General features: G+C 45.9%; 1 protein-coding gene across 2 annotated transcripts in view; it reads left to right on the top strand.

Moving 5' to 3' along the window:
- SMPD3 (sphingomyelin phosphodiesterase 3) overlaps positions 1 to 17,070 on the top strand; it is a 347,664-nt gene that overhangs the window by 190,042 nt on the left and 140,552 nt on the right. The window lies entirely within an intron of this gene.

The following is a 17,070-nucleotide window of genomic DNA, read 5'->3' as shown; positions in this document are numbered from 1 at the left end:
TTTTATGCTTGGAGGCAGTTTCAACATTAATAACTTGATCTTTAGCCTCAGCCACTTCTGCATTCCGGCAAAAAAAATTTTTTAAATGTTCGGTGTTGTGAGTTGAACTTCTTGAGAGGTGAATGCTCTCTTACTTTTAAAACTTGTCAAAGTCTGTTCTGTAAAGTTTTATTTTCATCTTGTAGTAATGACAGTAGACAAGTTCTAGTATCCAATGCAGCAGAATTGAGTGCCTCTCGAATTTGAAAGAAGTGCACCAGATTTTGTGGCAAATTATTGCATCTAGGTTTATTCCATTTTTCATTATATCTTTAAAACACTGTTTGAACCCAAGCCAAAATTAAGTTTGTAACTTTGTGGCAGTGACCACAGCCTCTGCATCGTGATGACTCTTCATTAGAGTATCCCACAATTCAGTGGTATTCTCAAACAAAGCATTTTCAAAAAGGAAGTAGAAAAAAAGAGAGAAAAGCAGCTAGATAGAGTAGTTAGGGAAGGATAGGGAATTTTTAATTCAAGCATATTAGAAAATAGTTTAGATTATGGCATCAAATAGATAGGGATTAACCCCTTCCCGACATGCGCCGTGCTAGCACTGCTCTGCGGGAACTGAGTTCCGGCAAACTGCAGTACTAGTACGGCATCACGATCGCGCGGTGTCACAGTGGGCACCACGGCGATCGCGTTCGGGTGTCAGCTGTATGTGACAGCTGACACCCAGCAGCAATGCCCACGATCGGCGCTAGCGCCGATCATGGGCATTTAACCCCTCTGATGCCACTGTCAGTAGTGACAGCGACATAGAGGGAAATCGCGCAGGGATGGGGGCTCCCTGCGCTCTCCCACCAGAACAACGCAATGCGATCGCATTGTTCCAGTGTTCTGGAAGGAGTCTCCGGATCCACAATGGCCACGAGGCTCCTTCCGGGTCCTTCGCTGAGGTGGCTTGCCGGCGCCTGCTCAGAGCAGGCGCCGGAAAGCCTCCTGCACTGCCTGTCAGATCGCTGATCTGACACAGTGCTATGCAAAGTGTCAGATTAGCGATCTGATCAAATATAGTGATGTCCCACCCTGGGACAATGTTCTAAAGTGTAAAAAAAAAATAGAGTGTATAAAAAAAAAAAAAAAAAATCCCCAAATAAAGAAAAAATAAGTAAATAAATATTTTCCAATAAATCCATTTATTTATGTAAAAAAAAAAACAATAAAAGTACACATATTTGGTATCGCTGCGTCAGTAATGACCCACTCTATAACACTATCCCACTTGTTATCCCCTTCAGTGAACAACGCAAAAAAATAAATAAAAAACGAAGCAAAAAGCAACGCTTTATTATCATACTGCCGAACAAAAAGTGCAATAAAATGTGATCAAAAAGACGGATATAAATAACCATGGTACCGCTGAAAACATCATCTTGTCACGCAAAAAATAAGCCACCATACAGTATCATCAGCAGAAAAATAAAAAGTTATAGCTCTCTGAATAAAGCGATGCAAAAACAATTTTTTTTAATATAAAATAGTTTTTATTGTGTAAAAGCGCCAAAAAATAAAAAATGATTTAAATGAGGTATTGCTGTAATCATACTAACCCAAAGAATAAAGCTGCTTTATCAATTTTACCACACGAAGAACGGTATAAACGCCCCCCATAAAAGAAATTCAGGAATTGCTGGTTTTTGTTCATTCTGCCTCCCAAAAATCGGAATAAAAAGCGATTAAAAAATGTCATGTGCCTGAAAATGGTACCAGTAAAAACGTCAACTCGTCCTGCAAAAAACAAGTATTCACATGACTCTGTGGGCCAAAATATGGATAAATTATAGCTCTCAAAATGTGGTAACGCAAAAAATATTTTTATCTTTTAGTGTGTGACGGCTGCCAATCATAAAAATCCTCCAAAACAAAGCTATAAAAGTAAATCAAACCCCCCTTCATCACCCCCTTAGTTAGGGACAAATATTACAATTTAAAAAAATGTATTTATTTCCATTTTCCCATTAGGGTTAGGGTTAGGGTTGGGGCTAAAGTTAGGGTTAGAATTGGAGCTAAAGTTAGAGTTAGGGTTGGGGCTAAAGTTAAGGTTTGGATTACATTTACGGTTGGGATTAGGGTTGGGATTAGGGTTAGGGGTGTGGTTAGGGTTATGGTTAGGATTAGGAGATTAGGGTTAGAGGTGTGTTTGAGTTTCAGTTAGAATTGGGGGTTTCCATTGTTTAGGCACATCAGGGTCTCTCCAAATGCGACATGGCGTCTGATCTCAATTTCAGCCAATTCTGCGTTGAAAAAGTAAAACAGCGCTCCTTCCCTTCCGAGCTCTCCCGTGCGCCCAAACAAGGGTTTACCCCAACATTTGGGGTATCAGCGTACTCAGCACAAAATGGACAACAACTTTTAGGGTCCAATTTCTCCTGTTACCCTTGGGAAAATACAAAACCGGGGCTAAAAATTAATTTTTGTGGAAAAAAAAGATTTTTTATTTTCACGGCTCTGTGTTATAAACTGTAGTGAAACACTTGGGGGTTCAAAGTCCTCACAACACATCTAGGTAAGTTCCTTGAGGGGTCTAGTTTCCAATACGGGGTCAATTGTGGGGGTTTCCACTGTTTAGGTACATCAGGAGCTCTGCAAATGCAACGTGACGCCTGCTGTTATGAACAGGTGATTCAGAACCACAATGGACCTAGAGGTTAAGAGCACACAAAGTGACCTGATAGTTACTAACATAGGACGAGCTCTGAGACGTGGGAACTCTGCTGACCACAATCCCTAATCCTATCATACCACACTAGAGGTAGCCGTGGATTGCGCCTAACGCTCCCTATGCAACTTGGCACAGCCTGAGAAACTAACTAGCCCTGAAGATAGAAAAATAAGCCTACCTTGCCTCAGAGAAATTCCCCAAAGGAAAAGGCAGCCCCCCCACATATAATGACTGTGAGTTAAGATGAAAATACAAACACAGAGATTAAATAGATTTAGCAAAGTGAGGCCCGACTTACTGAATAGACCGAGGATAGGAAAGATAGCTTTGCGGTCAACACAAAAACCTACAAACAACCACGCAGAGGGGCAAAAAGACCGACTAACGGTACGGAGGTGCTCCCTCTGCGTCTCAGAGCTTCCAGCAAGCAAGAAAAACCAATATAGCAAGCTGGACAGAAAATATAGCAAACAAAAGTAACACAAGCAGAACCTGGGGCAGACAGGCCACAAGAACGATCCAGGAGAGAGCCAGACCAATACTGGAACATTGACTGGAGGCCAGGAACAAAGAACTAGGTGGAGTTAAATAGAGCAGCACCTAACGACTTAACCTCGTCACCTGAGGAAGGAAACTCAGAAGCCGCAGCCTCACTCACATCCACCAGCGGAAGCTCATAGACAGAACCAGCCAAAGTACCACTCATGACCACAGGAGGGAGCTTGACCACAGAATTCACAACAGCCTGCAGACCAATCCATCTAAGTCTGCATTCCAAACGCCGCTCCTTCACTTCCAAGCTCTTCCGTTCACCCAAACAGTGGTTTCCCCTCCCCCATATGGGGTATCAGTGTACTCAGAACAAATCGGACAACAACTTTTGGGGTCCAATTTCTCCTGTTACCCTTGGGAAAATACAAAACCGGGGGCTAAATAATAATTTTTGTGGAAAAAAAAGGATTTTTTATTTTCACGGCTCTGTGTTATAAACTGTAGTGAAACACTTGGGGGTTCAAAGTTCTCACAGCACATCTAGATAAGTTCCTTGGGGGATCTAGATTCCAATATGTGGTCACTTGTGGGGGGTTCTACTGTTTAGGTACATCAGGGGCTCTGCAAATGCAACGTGACGCTTGCAGACCAATCCATCTAAGTCGGCATTCCAAACAGCGCTCCTTCCCTTCTGAGCTCTGCCATGCGCCCAAACAGTGGTTCCCACCCACATATGGGGTATCAGCGTACTCAGGACAAATTGGACGACAACTACTGTGGTCCAATTTGTCCTGTTACCCTTGGGAAAATAAAAATTTGGGGGCTAAAATATCATTTTTGTGGAAGAAAATATATTTTTTATTTTCACGGCTCTGCGTTATAAACTTTAGCGAAGCACTTGGGGGTTCAAAGTTGTCACAACACATCTAGATAAGTTCCTTGGGGGGGTCTAGTTTCCAATATGGGGTCACTTGTGGGAGTTTCTACTGTTTACGTACATCAGGGGCTCTGCAAACACAACGTGACGCCCGCAGATCATTCCTTCAAAGTCTGCATTCCAAAACAGCGCTCCTTCCCTTCCGAGCTCTGCCATGCGCCCACACGGTGGTTCTCCCCCACTTATGGCATATCAGCGTACTCAGGACAAATTGGACAACAACTTTTGGGGTCCAATTTCTCCTGTTACCCTTTGGAAAATAAAAAATTGCAGGCTGAAATATCATTTTGCGGAAAAAAAATGATTTTTTTAATTTTCACGGCTCTACATTCTAAACATTAGTGAAACAATTGGGGGTTGAAAACGCTCACCACACATCTACAGTAGATAAGTTCCTTAGGGGTCTTCTTTCCAAAATGGGGTAATTTGTGGGGGGTTTCCACTGTTTAGGCACATCAGGGGCCCTGCAAACGGGACATGGGTTCCGATCTCAATTCCAGCCAATTTTGCATTGAAAAGTCAAATGGCGCTCCTTCCCTTCCGAGCTCTGCCATGCGCCCAAACAGTGGTTTACCCCCACAAACAGGGTATCAGGGTACACAGGACAAATTGCACAACAACTTTTGTGGTCCAATTTGTCCTGCTACCTTTGGGAAAATAAAAAATTTGCGGCAAAAAGATCATTTTTTGTGGAAAAAAATATGATTTTTTTTTACGGCTCTACATTATAAACTTTTGTGAAGCACTTGGGGGTTCAAACTGCTCACCACACATCTAGATTAGTTCCATAGGGGTTCTACTTTCCAAAATGGTGTCACTTGTGGGGGGTTCCACTGTTTATATATCACAGAATATCAGATAAATTGTCCTATTTTGAACTGCTCACCGACATATGACACCATTAAAAGTACAGTAAATGACACCAATAAAACTTAACATTTACTAATTTTAATTATAAAACAATACAACATACACGACCTAAAAACACGTATGGCTGCTAATAAAGATACAAAGTGCACCAATTCCCTATAGGGCCAACTATCTGTACCCTACCTTGCAGCGGAGGTTGGCACCCTATAGAACCTGCGCAACGTAGACTAGCCCCAACTGACCCTAGCAGGCCCTGTCGTGTGGAAAATAGGGTACCACTCAGCAGACCATACAGACAGACAAGACAAAACAAACAAATGTCACTTGGACTAAAAAAATGCAGGAGATATACTAGATGGAAAAATGTTTTTTGCACATATATTAAAGATACATCTATTGTGCAGTTCAAAGGCTGTGCAACAAGTGTATATATTAAACACTCGTATGCTATATTGCACATATGAAGCCTATAACAAAAAACCCCTATGCTGTACCTAAAGAGGGGAAGCCAGGGACTGCAGGGACCGCACCAGGAGCAGGTAAGTATAATTACACAGCCCCCACTTAGCCTCCCCTGCTGACCTCCCGGTATATGACTGGAGTATAAGCCGAGAGGGGGACTTTCAGCCCAAAACAATGGGCTGAAAATCTTGGCTTATACTCGAGTATATACGGTAAATGCATAAATACCAACTGTCTAACCCAGTGTTTCTCAACTCCACTTCTCAAGACCCCACAACAGGTCATGTTTTCAGGATTTCCTTAGTATTGCACAGGTGAGGTGATAATTTCATCACCTGCTCAAGCATTAATTCCATTGCCTATGCAATACTATGGAAATCCTGAAAACATGACGTGTTGTGGGGTCTTGAGGACTGGAGTTGAGAAACACTGGTCTAACCATATTTACTTTGTAAGCTGATGTGATTAAACCTAAAGGGATGTTCCCACAAACAAACATTCATTTCAATCAAGTGCTGTAATATCTGTATCTTCTTTTACTCCCAGGAGCTGTGGTATGATCAGACCATGTTCCTACACGGTCAGACACGGCCATTACACAGTACACAACAGGGGCACATTTATAAGATTATCTCAGCACAGGAACATTTTATTTACTCACATCCAATTGTAGAAATTATTATTATTCCAACATCTATTGATTTAAAAGAACTTTTGTTTGTGGGAAAACCCCTCTAACTTTATGGATCAGGTTGGATTTGACAATCTACATTCTTATCAATGCAAAAAGAAAATTCTGTACATTACAAAGGTAGTGATAAAATCAGTCATTTCATCTTGTTAGGTGTGTAGTTGTCTATATACCAATTAAATATCCTTGTATTTATTTATAAACATTTGCTGGAAAGTTTTCAGTCACATTTATATGCCTTTCAAAGAGGATCATTACATCAGTAGTTGACATGCTAAATATTGGTCCTTCGGACTGCAGAAAGCTCAATGAACTACTGTATATTACAGAATACCAATCAAGTAATAAAGCACGGGCAATGTTTTGGTCTGTCCCATATCTTAATCATGGTCTATGTCATACAGGTGCAGTCAGACTGGAAACCTCTCCCATACAGAGAACAGCACATAGACAGGAATTCCATCTTTTTTTAGCTGTGAGAAGTAGCAGCAGTATGGGGGACATCATATTGCCATATAATGTCCCCCATACTGAGCTGAGCTGTCTGATGTTAATCAAGCTCTCATGTGAGGTAAAAGACTTGTTAGAAACCTCAATATGAACTTTCTGCTTGTTTCCTCGTGTGTTCCTCAATCCTCCATCCCTCACCTCCCCATAGCGTATAATTGACTGTGAACTGGCAGTTGGTCTTGTCTGGGCAAGACAGATTTGAGTGGTTTCTTTAGAGTGGATGACAAAGTTCAGAAGGCAGGGGTAGGAGGAAGAGGTATCTGCTAAGTAGAGATAGAAGCTGATTTATCTGATTTTCTTCTTATATTCATGTGTGCTATTGAATTATGTAAAGTTTGTTAACTCTGCAATTTCATTTTACAAGCTAAACCATTTTACCAGTCATAGCCTTTATCTCAAGATTCTCTGTCATTACAAATAATTCAATTTTCATGTATAAATTTAAGATTACTACACCATGACAAGAAGACCTAACCCTCCTTTTGTTTAGCAGTAATCTGTATAATGTCATCTTGTGAAGTATGAGGCGAAGTCTTTAACCCTTTCACGACTGACCTTTGACGTACGTCTATGTTAGAGGTTGTGTCCCGCTTCTGTCTTGGCACATGACAGCTGATTTCATCAGCCATCATGTGAGTATAGAAGTTGCAGGTGGTGTTGTGAATTCTGTGGCAGAGCTCCCTCCTGTGGTCACAAGTGGTACTTCGGCTGATTCTGCCTGTGAGCTTCCGTTGGTGGAGGAGAGTGGTACTGCGGCTTCTGAGTTTCCTTCCTCAGGTGATGTGGTGAAGTCGTTAGGTGCTGCTCTATTTAACTCCACCTGGTGCTCTGATCCTGGCCTCCAGTCAATGTTCTAGTATAGGACTTGCTTCCTCCTGGATCGTTCCTGTGGCCTGCTGCTCTGCATAGCTAAGTTCCGCTTTTGTTATTTTGTTTGCTGTTTTTTCTGTCCAGCTTGCTTGTTTGTTTTTTTCTTGCTTGCTGGAAGCTCTGGGACGCAGAGGGTGTACCTCCGTGCCGATAGTTCGGTACGGAGGGTCTTTTTGCCCCCTTTGCGTGGTTGTTTGTAGGGTTTTGTGTTGACCGCAAATTTACCTTTCCTATCCTCGCTCTGTTCAGAAAGTCGGGCCTCACTTTGCTAAATCTATTTCATCTCTACGTTTGTCTTTTCATCTTAACTCACAGTCATTATATGTGGGGGCTGCCTTTTCCTTTGAGGTATTTCTCTGAGGCAAGGTAGGCTTATTTTCTAAGTTCAGGCTAGCTAGTTTCTCAGGCTGTGCCGAGTTGCATAGGGAGCGTTAGGCACAATCCACGGCTGCCTCTAGTGTGGTTGGAGAGGATTAGGGATCAGTGGCGTATCCAGGGGGGGGCAGCCGGGGCATGTGCCCCGGGCGCAGCCGACAGGGGGGCGCCAGCGGGCCGCCTGATGATGCGGCGGTCCAAGGAGGCTCGGGTGGGACTGCACTTGTCCCGCAGCTGAGCAGAGCCCCTCCACCGCGGCGCAGAGAGCCGCACACCACAGCTATTGCTTGTGCAGCTCTGTGCTCACAGGACCTGTGATGAGGTCACGGGGGGGAGGAGTCAGGAGTCACATGATGAAGGGCTTCTGTGTAGTGCAGGACTCTGCTGATTGTCATGGTGCTCGGTGCTGGACGAGGGTAAGGGTCAGGAGTGGTTTGTGTGGATGTAGCAGAGCCATGTGTGTACTAGGTGTACAGAGCGGAAGCCGTGTCTGCAAGGTGTACAGAGCGGAGCCGTGTGTGTACGGAGCGGAGCCGTGTGTGTGTACGGAGCGGAGCCGTGTGTGTACGGAGCGGAGCCATGTGTGTACGGAGCGGAGCCGTGTGTGTTTACGGAGCGGAGCCGTGTGTGTGTACGGAGCGGAGCCATGTGTGTACGGAGCGGAGCCGTGTGTGTGTACGGAGCGGAGCCATGTGTGTACGGAGCGGGGCCATGTGTGTACGGAGCGGAGCCGTGTGTGTTTACGGAGCGGAGCCGTGTGTGTGTACGGAGCGGAGCCATGTGTGTACGGAGCGGAGCCATGTGTGTACGGAGCGGAGCCGTGTGTGTGTACGGAGCGGAGCCATGTGTGTACGGAGCGGAGCCATGTGTGTACGGAGCGGAGCCGTGTGTGTTTACGGAGCGGAGCCGTGTGTGTGTACGGAGCGGAGCCGTGTGTGTGTACGGAGCGGGGCCATGTGTGTACGGAGCAGAGCTGTGTGTGTACGGAGCGGAGCCCTGTGTGTACGGAGCGGGGCCATGTGTGTACGGAGCAGAGCTGTGTGTGTGTACGGAGCAGAGCCGTGTGTGTGTGTACGGAGCCGAGCCATGTGTGTGCGGAGCCATGTGTGTGCGGAGCCATGTGTGTACGGAGCGGGGCCATGTGTGTACGGAGCGGGGCCATGTGTGTACGGAGCAGAGCTGTGTGTGTGTACGGAGCAGAGCCGTGTGTGTGTGTACGGAGCGGAGCCATGTGTGTGCGGAGCCATATGTGTACGGAGCAGAGCTGTGTGTGTGTACGGAGCGGAGCCGTGTGTGTGTGTACGGAGCGGAGCCGTGTGTGTGTGTACGGAGCGGAGCCATGTGTGTACGGAGCGGAGCCATATGTGTACGGAGCAGAGCTGTGTGTGTGTACGGAGCGGAGCCGTGTGTGTGTGTACGGAGCGGAGCCGTGTGTGTGTGTACGGAGCGGAGCCGTGTGTGTGTGTACGGAGCGGAGCCGTGTGTGTGTGTACGGAGCGGAGCCGTGTGTGTGTGTACGGAGCGGAGCCGTGTGTGTGTGTACGGAGCGGAGCCGTGTGTGTGTGTACGGAGCGGAGCCGTGTGTGTGTGTACGGAGCGGAGCCATGTGTGTGCGGAGCCATGTGTGTACGGAGCGGAGCCATATGTGTACGGAGCAGAGCTGTGTGTGTGTACGGAGCGGAGCCGTGTGTGTGTGTGTACGGAGCGGAGCCGTGTGTGTGTGTACGGAGCGGAGCCGTGTGTGTGTGTACGGAGCGGAGCCATGTGTGTGCGGAGCCATGTGTGTACGGAGCGGAGCCATATGTGTACGGAGCAGAGCTGTGTGTGTGTACGGAGCGGAGCCGTGTGTGTGTGTACGGAGCGGAGCCGTGTGTGTGTGTACGGAGCGGAGCCATGTGTGTACGGAGCGGAGCCATATGTGTACGGAGCAGAGCTGTGTGTGTGTACGGAGCGGAGCCGTGTGTGTGTGTACGGAGCGGAGCCGTGTGTGTGTGTACGGAGCGGAGCCATGTGTGTACGGAGCGGAGCCATATGTGTACGGAGCAGAGCTGTGTGTGTGTACGGAGCGGAGCCGTGTGTGTGTGTACGGAGCGGAGCCGTGTGTGTGTGTACGGAGCGGAGCCGTGTGTGTGTGTACGGAGCGGAGCCGTGTGTGTGTGTACGGAGCGGAGCCGTGTGTGTGTGTACGGAGCGGAGCCGTGTGTGTGTGTACGGAGCGGAGCCGTGTGTGTGTGTGTACGGAGCGGAGCCGTGTGTGTGTGTACGGAGCGGAGCCGTGTGTGTGTGTGTACGGAGCGGAGCCGTGTGTGTGTGTACGGAGCGGAGCCGTGTGTGTGTGTACGAGGTGTACAGAGCTGAACTGCGTGTGTGCAAGGTGTACATAGCGGAGCCGTGTGTGTACGAGGTGTACATAGCGGAGTCGTGTGTGTACGAGGTGTACGGAGCGGAGCCGTGTGTGCAAGGTGTACGGAGCTGAGCCGTGTGTATACGAGGTGTATGGAGTGGAGCCACGTGTGTACGGAGCGGAGCCGTGTGTGCAAGGTGTACGGAGCTCAGCCACGTGTGTAGGAGTAACTAGGTGTGGCCATTACATTACTGTACTCAGTGTGTGTGTGTGTTTGTGCGTGCATGCGTAGCGCTGCGGGTGAATGTGCAGAGACGTAAATGGTTTTGTGTGTGTACGGAGAGGAGAGGCGAGGACAATGATGGGACTGACGGGGAGAGGGCAATAATTGGGATGGAGGGGGAGGAGGAAATGATGGATGTGGTGGAATGGGCAATAATGAGGGGGGGAAGAAATGATGGAGGTGGTAGAATGGACAAGGATGGTGGTGGTGGAAAGCACACTGATGATATTGGAGGGGGAGAAAATGATGGAGGTGGTGGAATGGGCAAGTATGGTGATGGTGGAAAGGACAATGATGATGGTGGTGGAAAGGGCAAAGATGGAGATGGTGGGGGAAAAGAAAATGATGGATATGGTAGAAAAGGCAAAGGAGGAAATGATGGAGGTGGTGGAATGGGAAATTATGGGGTGGTGGGGGAGAAAGCAATTATAGTGGTGGTGGAGAAAGTAAAGATGGAGGTGGTGAAGAGAGCAATGATGGGGTGGGGTAGAGGAAAATAATGGGCATATATGAGGAAACAGTTCAGGAGAATGGGGGGCATATCTGAGGAAACAGTATGGGGGATGGGTGCAGACAGTATGAGGAGCGAACGGGGGAATGTATGTGGACACAGTATGAGTAGCAATGTGAAAAATGTATGTGGACAGAGTACGGGGAGTGAGGGTGATGGGATGTGTGCAGACACAATATAGGGAGTCAGGTGAGCAGGCAGTATAGAAAGCGAGGGGGTAAATATATGAGGAGACAGTTTGGTGAACAGGAGGGATGTGAGAGGAGACAGTATGAGGAGGGAAGGGAATAGTGTGAGGAGACAGTATGCGGGAGAAAAGTGAGTGGGCACAGAATAGAAACTGAGCAGTAGGGGTGTAGAATGAGGGGACAGTGTAAGGGCACAGCCAGCAGAGGACGGTATACCAAGGAGGGGGGAGTGTAATCAGAGTACAGTACAAATACTGGGCCCTATAGAGGGGGACACAGTGTGAGAGGACAGTGTGAAGAGGGGACCGGTATGGAAAGGAGAGGTTAGAGTGAAGAGTATGTACCATAAGAGGGACAGTGTGGGGGTCATATTTTGGGCAGACAATATAGTGAGGGGCAATTTTTTATTCAGGAGCATTATAATGACACTTGTATCTTTAAGAGCGTCATGTGGAGATTTTCTGCAAAAGAGCGGACAAGATGGAAGTCTGCAGAGACAGCTGTGGATGAGAAAACTCATCATGGGGTCTGGACAAGATGAAGAAAAGAAGTAGAACGACTCCAGAGATGACGACATCTATAAGGTACCTGGATGTAAATGTTATTTGTGTGTTGTGAATTCTGTGGCAGAGCTCCCTCCTGTGGTCACAAGTGGTACTGCGGCTTCTGAGTTTCCTTCCTCAGGTGATGTGGTGAAGTCGTAAGGTGTTGCTCTATTTAACTCCACCTAGTGCTTTGCTCCTGGCCTCCAGTCAATGTTCTAGTGTTGGTCTTGCTTCCTCCTGGATCTTTCCTGTGGCCTGTCTGCTCAGCATAAGCTAAGTCTGCTTGTGTTTATTTTGTTGCTATATTTTCTGTCCAGCTTGCTTTTTGGGTTTTGCTTGCTTGCTGGAAGCTCTGAGACGCAGAAGGAGCACCTCCGTACCGTTAGTCGGTGCGGAGGGTCTTTTTGCCCCTCTGCGTGGTTGTTTGCAGGTTTTTGTGTTGACCGCAAAGCTATCTTTCCTGTCCTCGATCTATTCAGTAAGTCGGGCCTCACTTTGCTAAACCTATTTCATCTCTGTGTTTGTATTTTCATCTTACTCACAGTCATTATATGTGGGGGGCTGCCTTTTCCTTTGGGGAATTTCTCTGAGGCAAGGTAGGCTTATTTTTCTACCTTCAGGGCTAGCTAGTTTCTCAGGCTGTGCCCGAGGCGCCTAGGTCTGTCAGGAGCGCTCCACGGCTACCTTTAGTGTGGTATTATAGGATTAGGGATTGCGGTCAGCAGAGTTCCCACGTCTCAGAGCTCGTCCTATGTTTTGTGGGTTTTGTCAGGTCACTTGTGTGCTCTGAACTTCAAGGTCCATTGTGGTTCTGAATTACCTAATCATAACATTGTGATACTGACTAACTCATGTTTTTATTTATGTTAGGAGCATTAAAGGGGTTGTCCAGGTTTGTAATGAGTCTGCAGTCATTCTTTGTGACTGCAGACTTCTGAATTCTCACAGTGCGCCCTGCACGCTGTCAGGATTCTCTCGTGCTGGTGATTTACATACATGCGGTCACGTGCTGACTAGACATGTGTGGCCTCACTCAATGAAAATGAACTGAGCGAGGCCGGCACGTCTAGTCGGAATGTGGTCAGAAGTATACAAATCACATGCTTTTGCTGACATGACCGTCCACCGGCAAGGGAGAATCCTAAAAGAATTCAGAAGCTGCGATGTCAGGATTCAGCTCTGCAGGTTCCAGTAGTCGTCACATGGACACTTCACTCATATGCGACTTTCAGACTTGTGGTCCTGTGACAACGAGCTTCTCTTCTGCTTCTCTCAGTTTTTCACTGAATATTGAGAGCATTAGGGAGAGGAGCTCGTGGGTACATGACTAAGTGTGAAAATCACATATGTCCTGGGGGGGGGCGCCGAAATGAATTCTTGCCCCGGGTGCCAGAAACCCTAGATACGCCTCTGTTAGGGATTGTGGTCAGCAGAGTTTCCACGTCTCAGAGCTCGTTCTATGTTTTTGGGTTATTGTCAGGTCACTGTATGTGCTCTGGCTTCTATGTCCATTGTGGTACTGAATTACCTTATCATAACAGTACTGGAGGCCCAAAGTACTAATGATTCCCAATAGAGGGAAAAAAGAAGTTCTGAGACCATTTTTTTTTCTTTGCACTGTGTTTTGCCTTTTCTTTCCCCTAGACATTTGGGTGGTTCAGGACACAGGTGTGGACATGGACATTCAGGGTCTGTGCTCTTCAATGGATAATCTCGTTATAAATGTACAAAAGATTCAGGATTTGGTGGTTCAGAATCCTATATTAGAACCAAGAATTCCTATTCCTGATTTGTTTTATGGTGATAGAGCCAAGTTTGTGAATTTCAAAAATAATTGCAAACTGTTTCTGGCCTTGAAACCTCGCTGCTCTGGTGAACCAGTTCAACAAGTGAGAATTATTATTTCTTTTTTGCGTGGCGACCGTCAAGACTGGGCATTTTCCCTTGCGCCAGGAGATCCTGCATTGAGTAATGTTGATGCTTTTTCCTGGCGCTCGGATTGCTGCACGATGAACCTAATTCGGTGGATCAGGCAGAGAAAAATTTGCTGGCTCTGTGTCAGGGTCAGGATGAGATTGAGATTTACTGTCAGAAATTTAGAAGGTGGTCCGTGCTCACTCAATGGAATAAAGGTGCGCTCGCAGCTATTTTCAGAAAGGGTCTCTCTGAGGCCCTTAAGGATGTCATGGTGGGATTTCCTATGCCTGCTGGTCTAAATGAGTCTATGTCTTTGGCCATTCAGATCGGTCGACGCTTGCGTGAGCGTAAATCTGTGCACCATTTGGCGGTATTATCTGAGCATAAACCTGAGCCTATGCAGTGCGATAGGACTTTGACCAGAGTTGAACGGCAAGAACACAGATGTCAGAATGGGCTGTGTTTCTACTGTGGTGATTCCACTCATGCTATCTCTGATTGTCCTAAGCGCACTAAGCGGTTCGCTAGGTCTGCCACCATTGGTACGGTACAGTCAAAATTTCTTTTGTCCGTTACCTTGATCTGCTCTTTGTCATCTTATTCTGTCATGGCATTTGTGGATTCAGGCGCTGCCCTGAATTTGATGGACTTGGAGTATGCCAGGCGTTGTGGGTTTTTCTTGGAGCCCTTGCAGTGTCCTATTCCACTGAGAGGAATTGATGCTACGCCTTTGGCCAAGAATAAGCCTCAGTACTGGACCCAGCTGACCATGTGCATGGCTCCTGCACATCAGGAGGATATTCGCTTTCTGGTGTTGCATAATTTGCATGATGTGGTCGTGTTGGGGTTGCCATGGCTACAGGTCCATAATCCAGTATTAGATTGGAAATCCATGTTTGTGTCCAGCTGGGGTTGTCAGGGGGTACATGGTGATGTCCCATTCCTGTCTATTTCATCATCCACCCCTTCTGAGGTCCCAGAGTTCTTGTCTGATTACCAGGATGTATTTGATGAGCCCAAGTCCGATGCCCTACCTCCGCATAGGGATTGTGATTGTGCTATCATAGTAACATAGTAACATAGTAACATAGTAACATAGTTAGTAAGGCCGAAAAAAGACATTTGTCCATCCAGTTCAGCCTATATTCCATCATAATAAATATCCAGATCTACGTCCTTCTACAGAACCTAATAATTGTATGATACAATATTGTTCTGCTCCAGGAAGACATCCAGGCCTCTCTTGAACCCCTCGACTGAGTTCGCCATCACCACCTCCTCAGGCAAGCAATTCCAGATTCTCACTGCCCTAACAGTAAAGAATCCTCTTCTATGTTGGTGGAAAAACCTTCTCTCCTCCAGACGCAAAGAATGCCCCCTTGTGCCCGTCACCTTCCTTGGTATAAACAGATCCTCAGCGAGATATTTGTATTGTCCCCTTATATACTTATACATGGTTATTAGATCGCCCCTCAGTCGTCTTTTTTCTAGACTAAATAATCCTAATTTCGCTAATCTATCTGGGTATTGTAGTTCTCCCATCCCCTTTATTAATTTTGTTGCCCTCCTTTGTACTCTCTCTAGTTCCATTATATCCTTCCTGAGCACTGGTGCCCAAAACTGGACACAGTACTCCATGTGCGGTCTAACTAGGGATTTGTACAGAGGCAGTATAATGCTCTCATCATGTGTATCCAGACCTCTTTTAATGCACCCCATGATCCTGTTTGCCTTGGCAGCTGCTGCCTGGCACTGGCTGCTCCAGGTAAGTTTATCATTAACTAGGATCCCCAAGTCCTTCTCCCTGTCAGATTTACCCAGTGGTTTCCCGTTCAGTGTGTAATGGTGATATTGATTCCCTCTTCCCATGTGTATAACCTTACATTTATCATTGTTAAACCTCATCTGCCACCTTTCAGCCCAAGTTTCCAACTTATCCAGATCCATCTGTAGCAGAATACTATCTTCTCTTGTATTAACTGCTTTACATAGTTTTGTATCATCTGCAAATATCGATATTTTACTGTGTAAACCTTCTACCAGATCATTAATGAATATGTTGAAGAGAACAGGTCCCAATACTGACCCCTGCGGTACCCCACTGGTCACAGCGACCCAGTTAGAGACTATACCATTTATAACCACCCTCTGCTTTCTATCACTAAGCCAGTTACTAACCCATTTACACACATTTTCCCCCAGACCAAGCATTCTCATTTTGTGTACCAACCTCTTGTGCGGCACGGTATCAAACGCTTTGGAAAAATCGAGATATACCACGTCCAATGACTCACCGTGGTCCAGTCTATAGCTTACCTCTTCATAAAAACTGATTAGATTGGTTTGACAGGAGCGATTTCTCATAAACCCATGCTGATATGGAGTTAAACAGTTATTCTCATTGAGATAATCCAGAATAACATCCCTCAGAAACCCTTCAAATATTTTACCAACAATAGAGGTTAGACTTACTGGCCTATAATTTCCAGGTTCACTTTTAGAGCCCTTTTTGAATATTGGCACCACATTTGCTATGCGCCAGTCCTGCGGAACAGACCCTGTCGCTATAGAGTCACTAAAAATAAGAAATAATGGTTTATCTATTACATTACTTAGTTCTCTTAGTACTCGTGGGTGTATGCCATCCGGACCCGGAGATTTATCTATTTTAATCTTATTTAGCCGGTTTCGCACCTCTTCTTGGGTTAGATTGGTGACCCTTAATATAGGGTTTTCATTGTTTCTTGGGATTTCACCTAGCATTTCATTTTCCACCGTGAATACCGTGGAGAAGAAGGTGTTTAATATGTTAGCTTTTTCCTCGTCATCTACAACCATTCTTTCCTCACTATTTTTTAAGGGGCCTACATTTTCAGTTTTTATTCTTTTACTATTGATATAGTTGAAGAACAGTTTGGGATTAGTTTTACTCTCCTTAGCAATGTGCTTCTCTGTTTCCTTTTTGGCAGCTTTAATTAGTTTTTTAGATAAAGTATTTTTCTCCCTATAGTTTTTTAGAGCTTCAATGGTGCCATCCTGCTTTAGTAGTGCAAATGCTTTCTTTTTACTGTTAATTGCCTGTCTTACTTCTTTGTTTAGCCACATTGGGTTTTTCCTATTTCTAGTCCTTTTATTCCCACAAGGTATAAACCGCTTACACTGCCTATTTAGGATGTTCTTAAACATTTCCCATTTATTATCTGTATTCTCATTTCTGAGGATATTGTCCCAGTCTACCAGATTAAGGGCATCTCTAAGCTGTTCAAACTTTGCCTTCCTAAAGTTCAATGTTTTTGTGACTCCCTGACAAGTCCCCCTAGTGAAAGACAGGTGAAACTGCACAATATTGTGGTCGCTATTTCCTAAAT

Source organism: Ranitomeya imitator, chromosome 9 (genome assembly GCF_032444005.1).
Source record: "Ranitomeya imitator isolate aRanImi1 chromosome 9, aRanImi1.pri, whole genome shotgun sequence".
Taxonomy (NCBI): domain Eukaryota; kingdom Metazoa; phylum Chordata; class Amphibia; order Anura; family Dendrobatidae; genus Ranitomeya; species Ranitomeya imitator.
The sequence above is the reverse complement of the archived record's forward strand: the minus strand, read 5'-3'. Positions and strand labels throughout refer to the sequence as shown.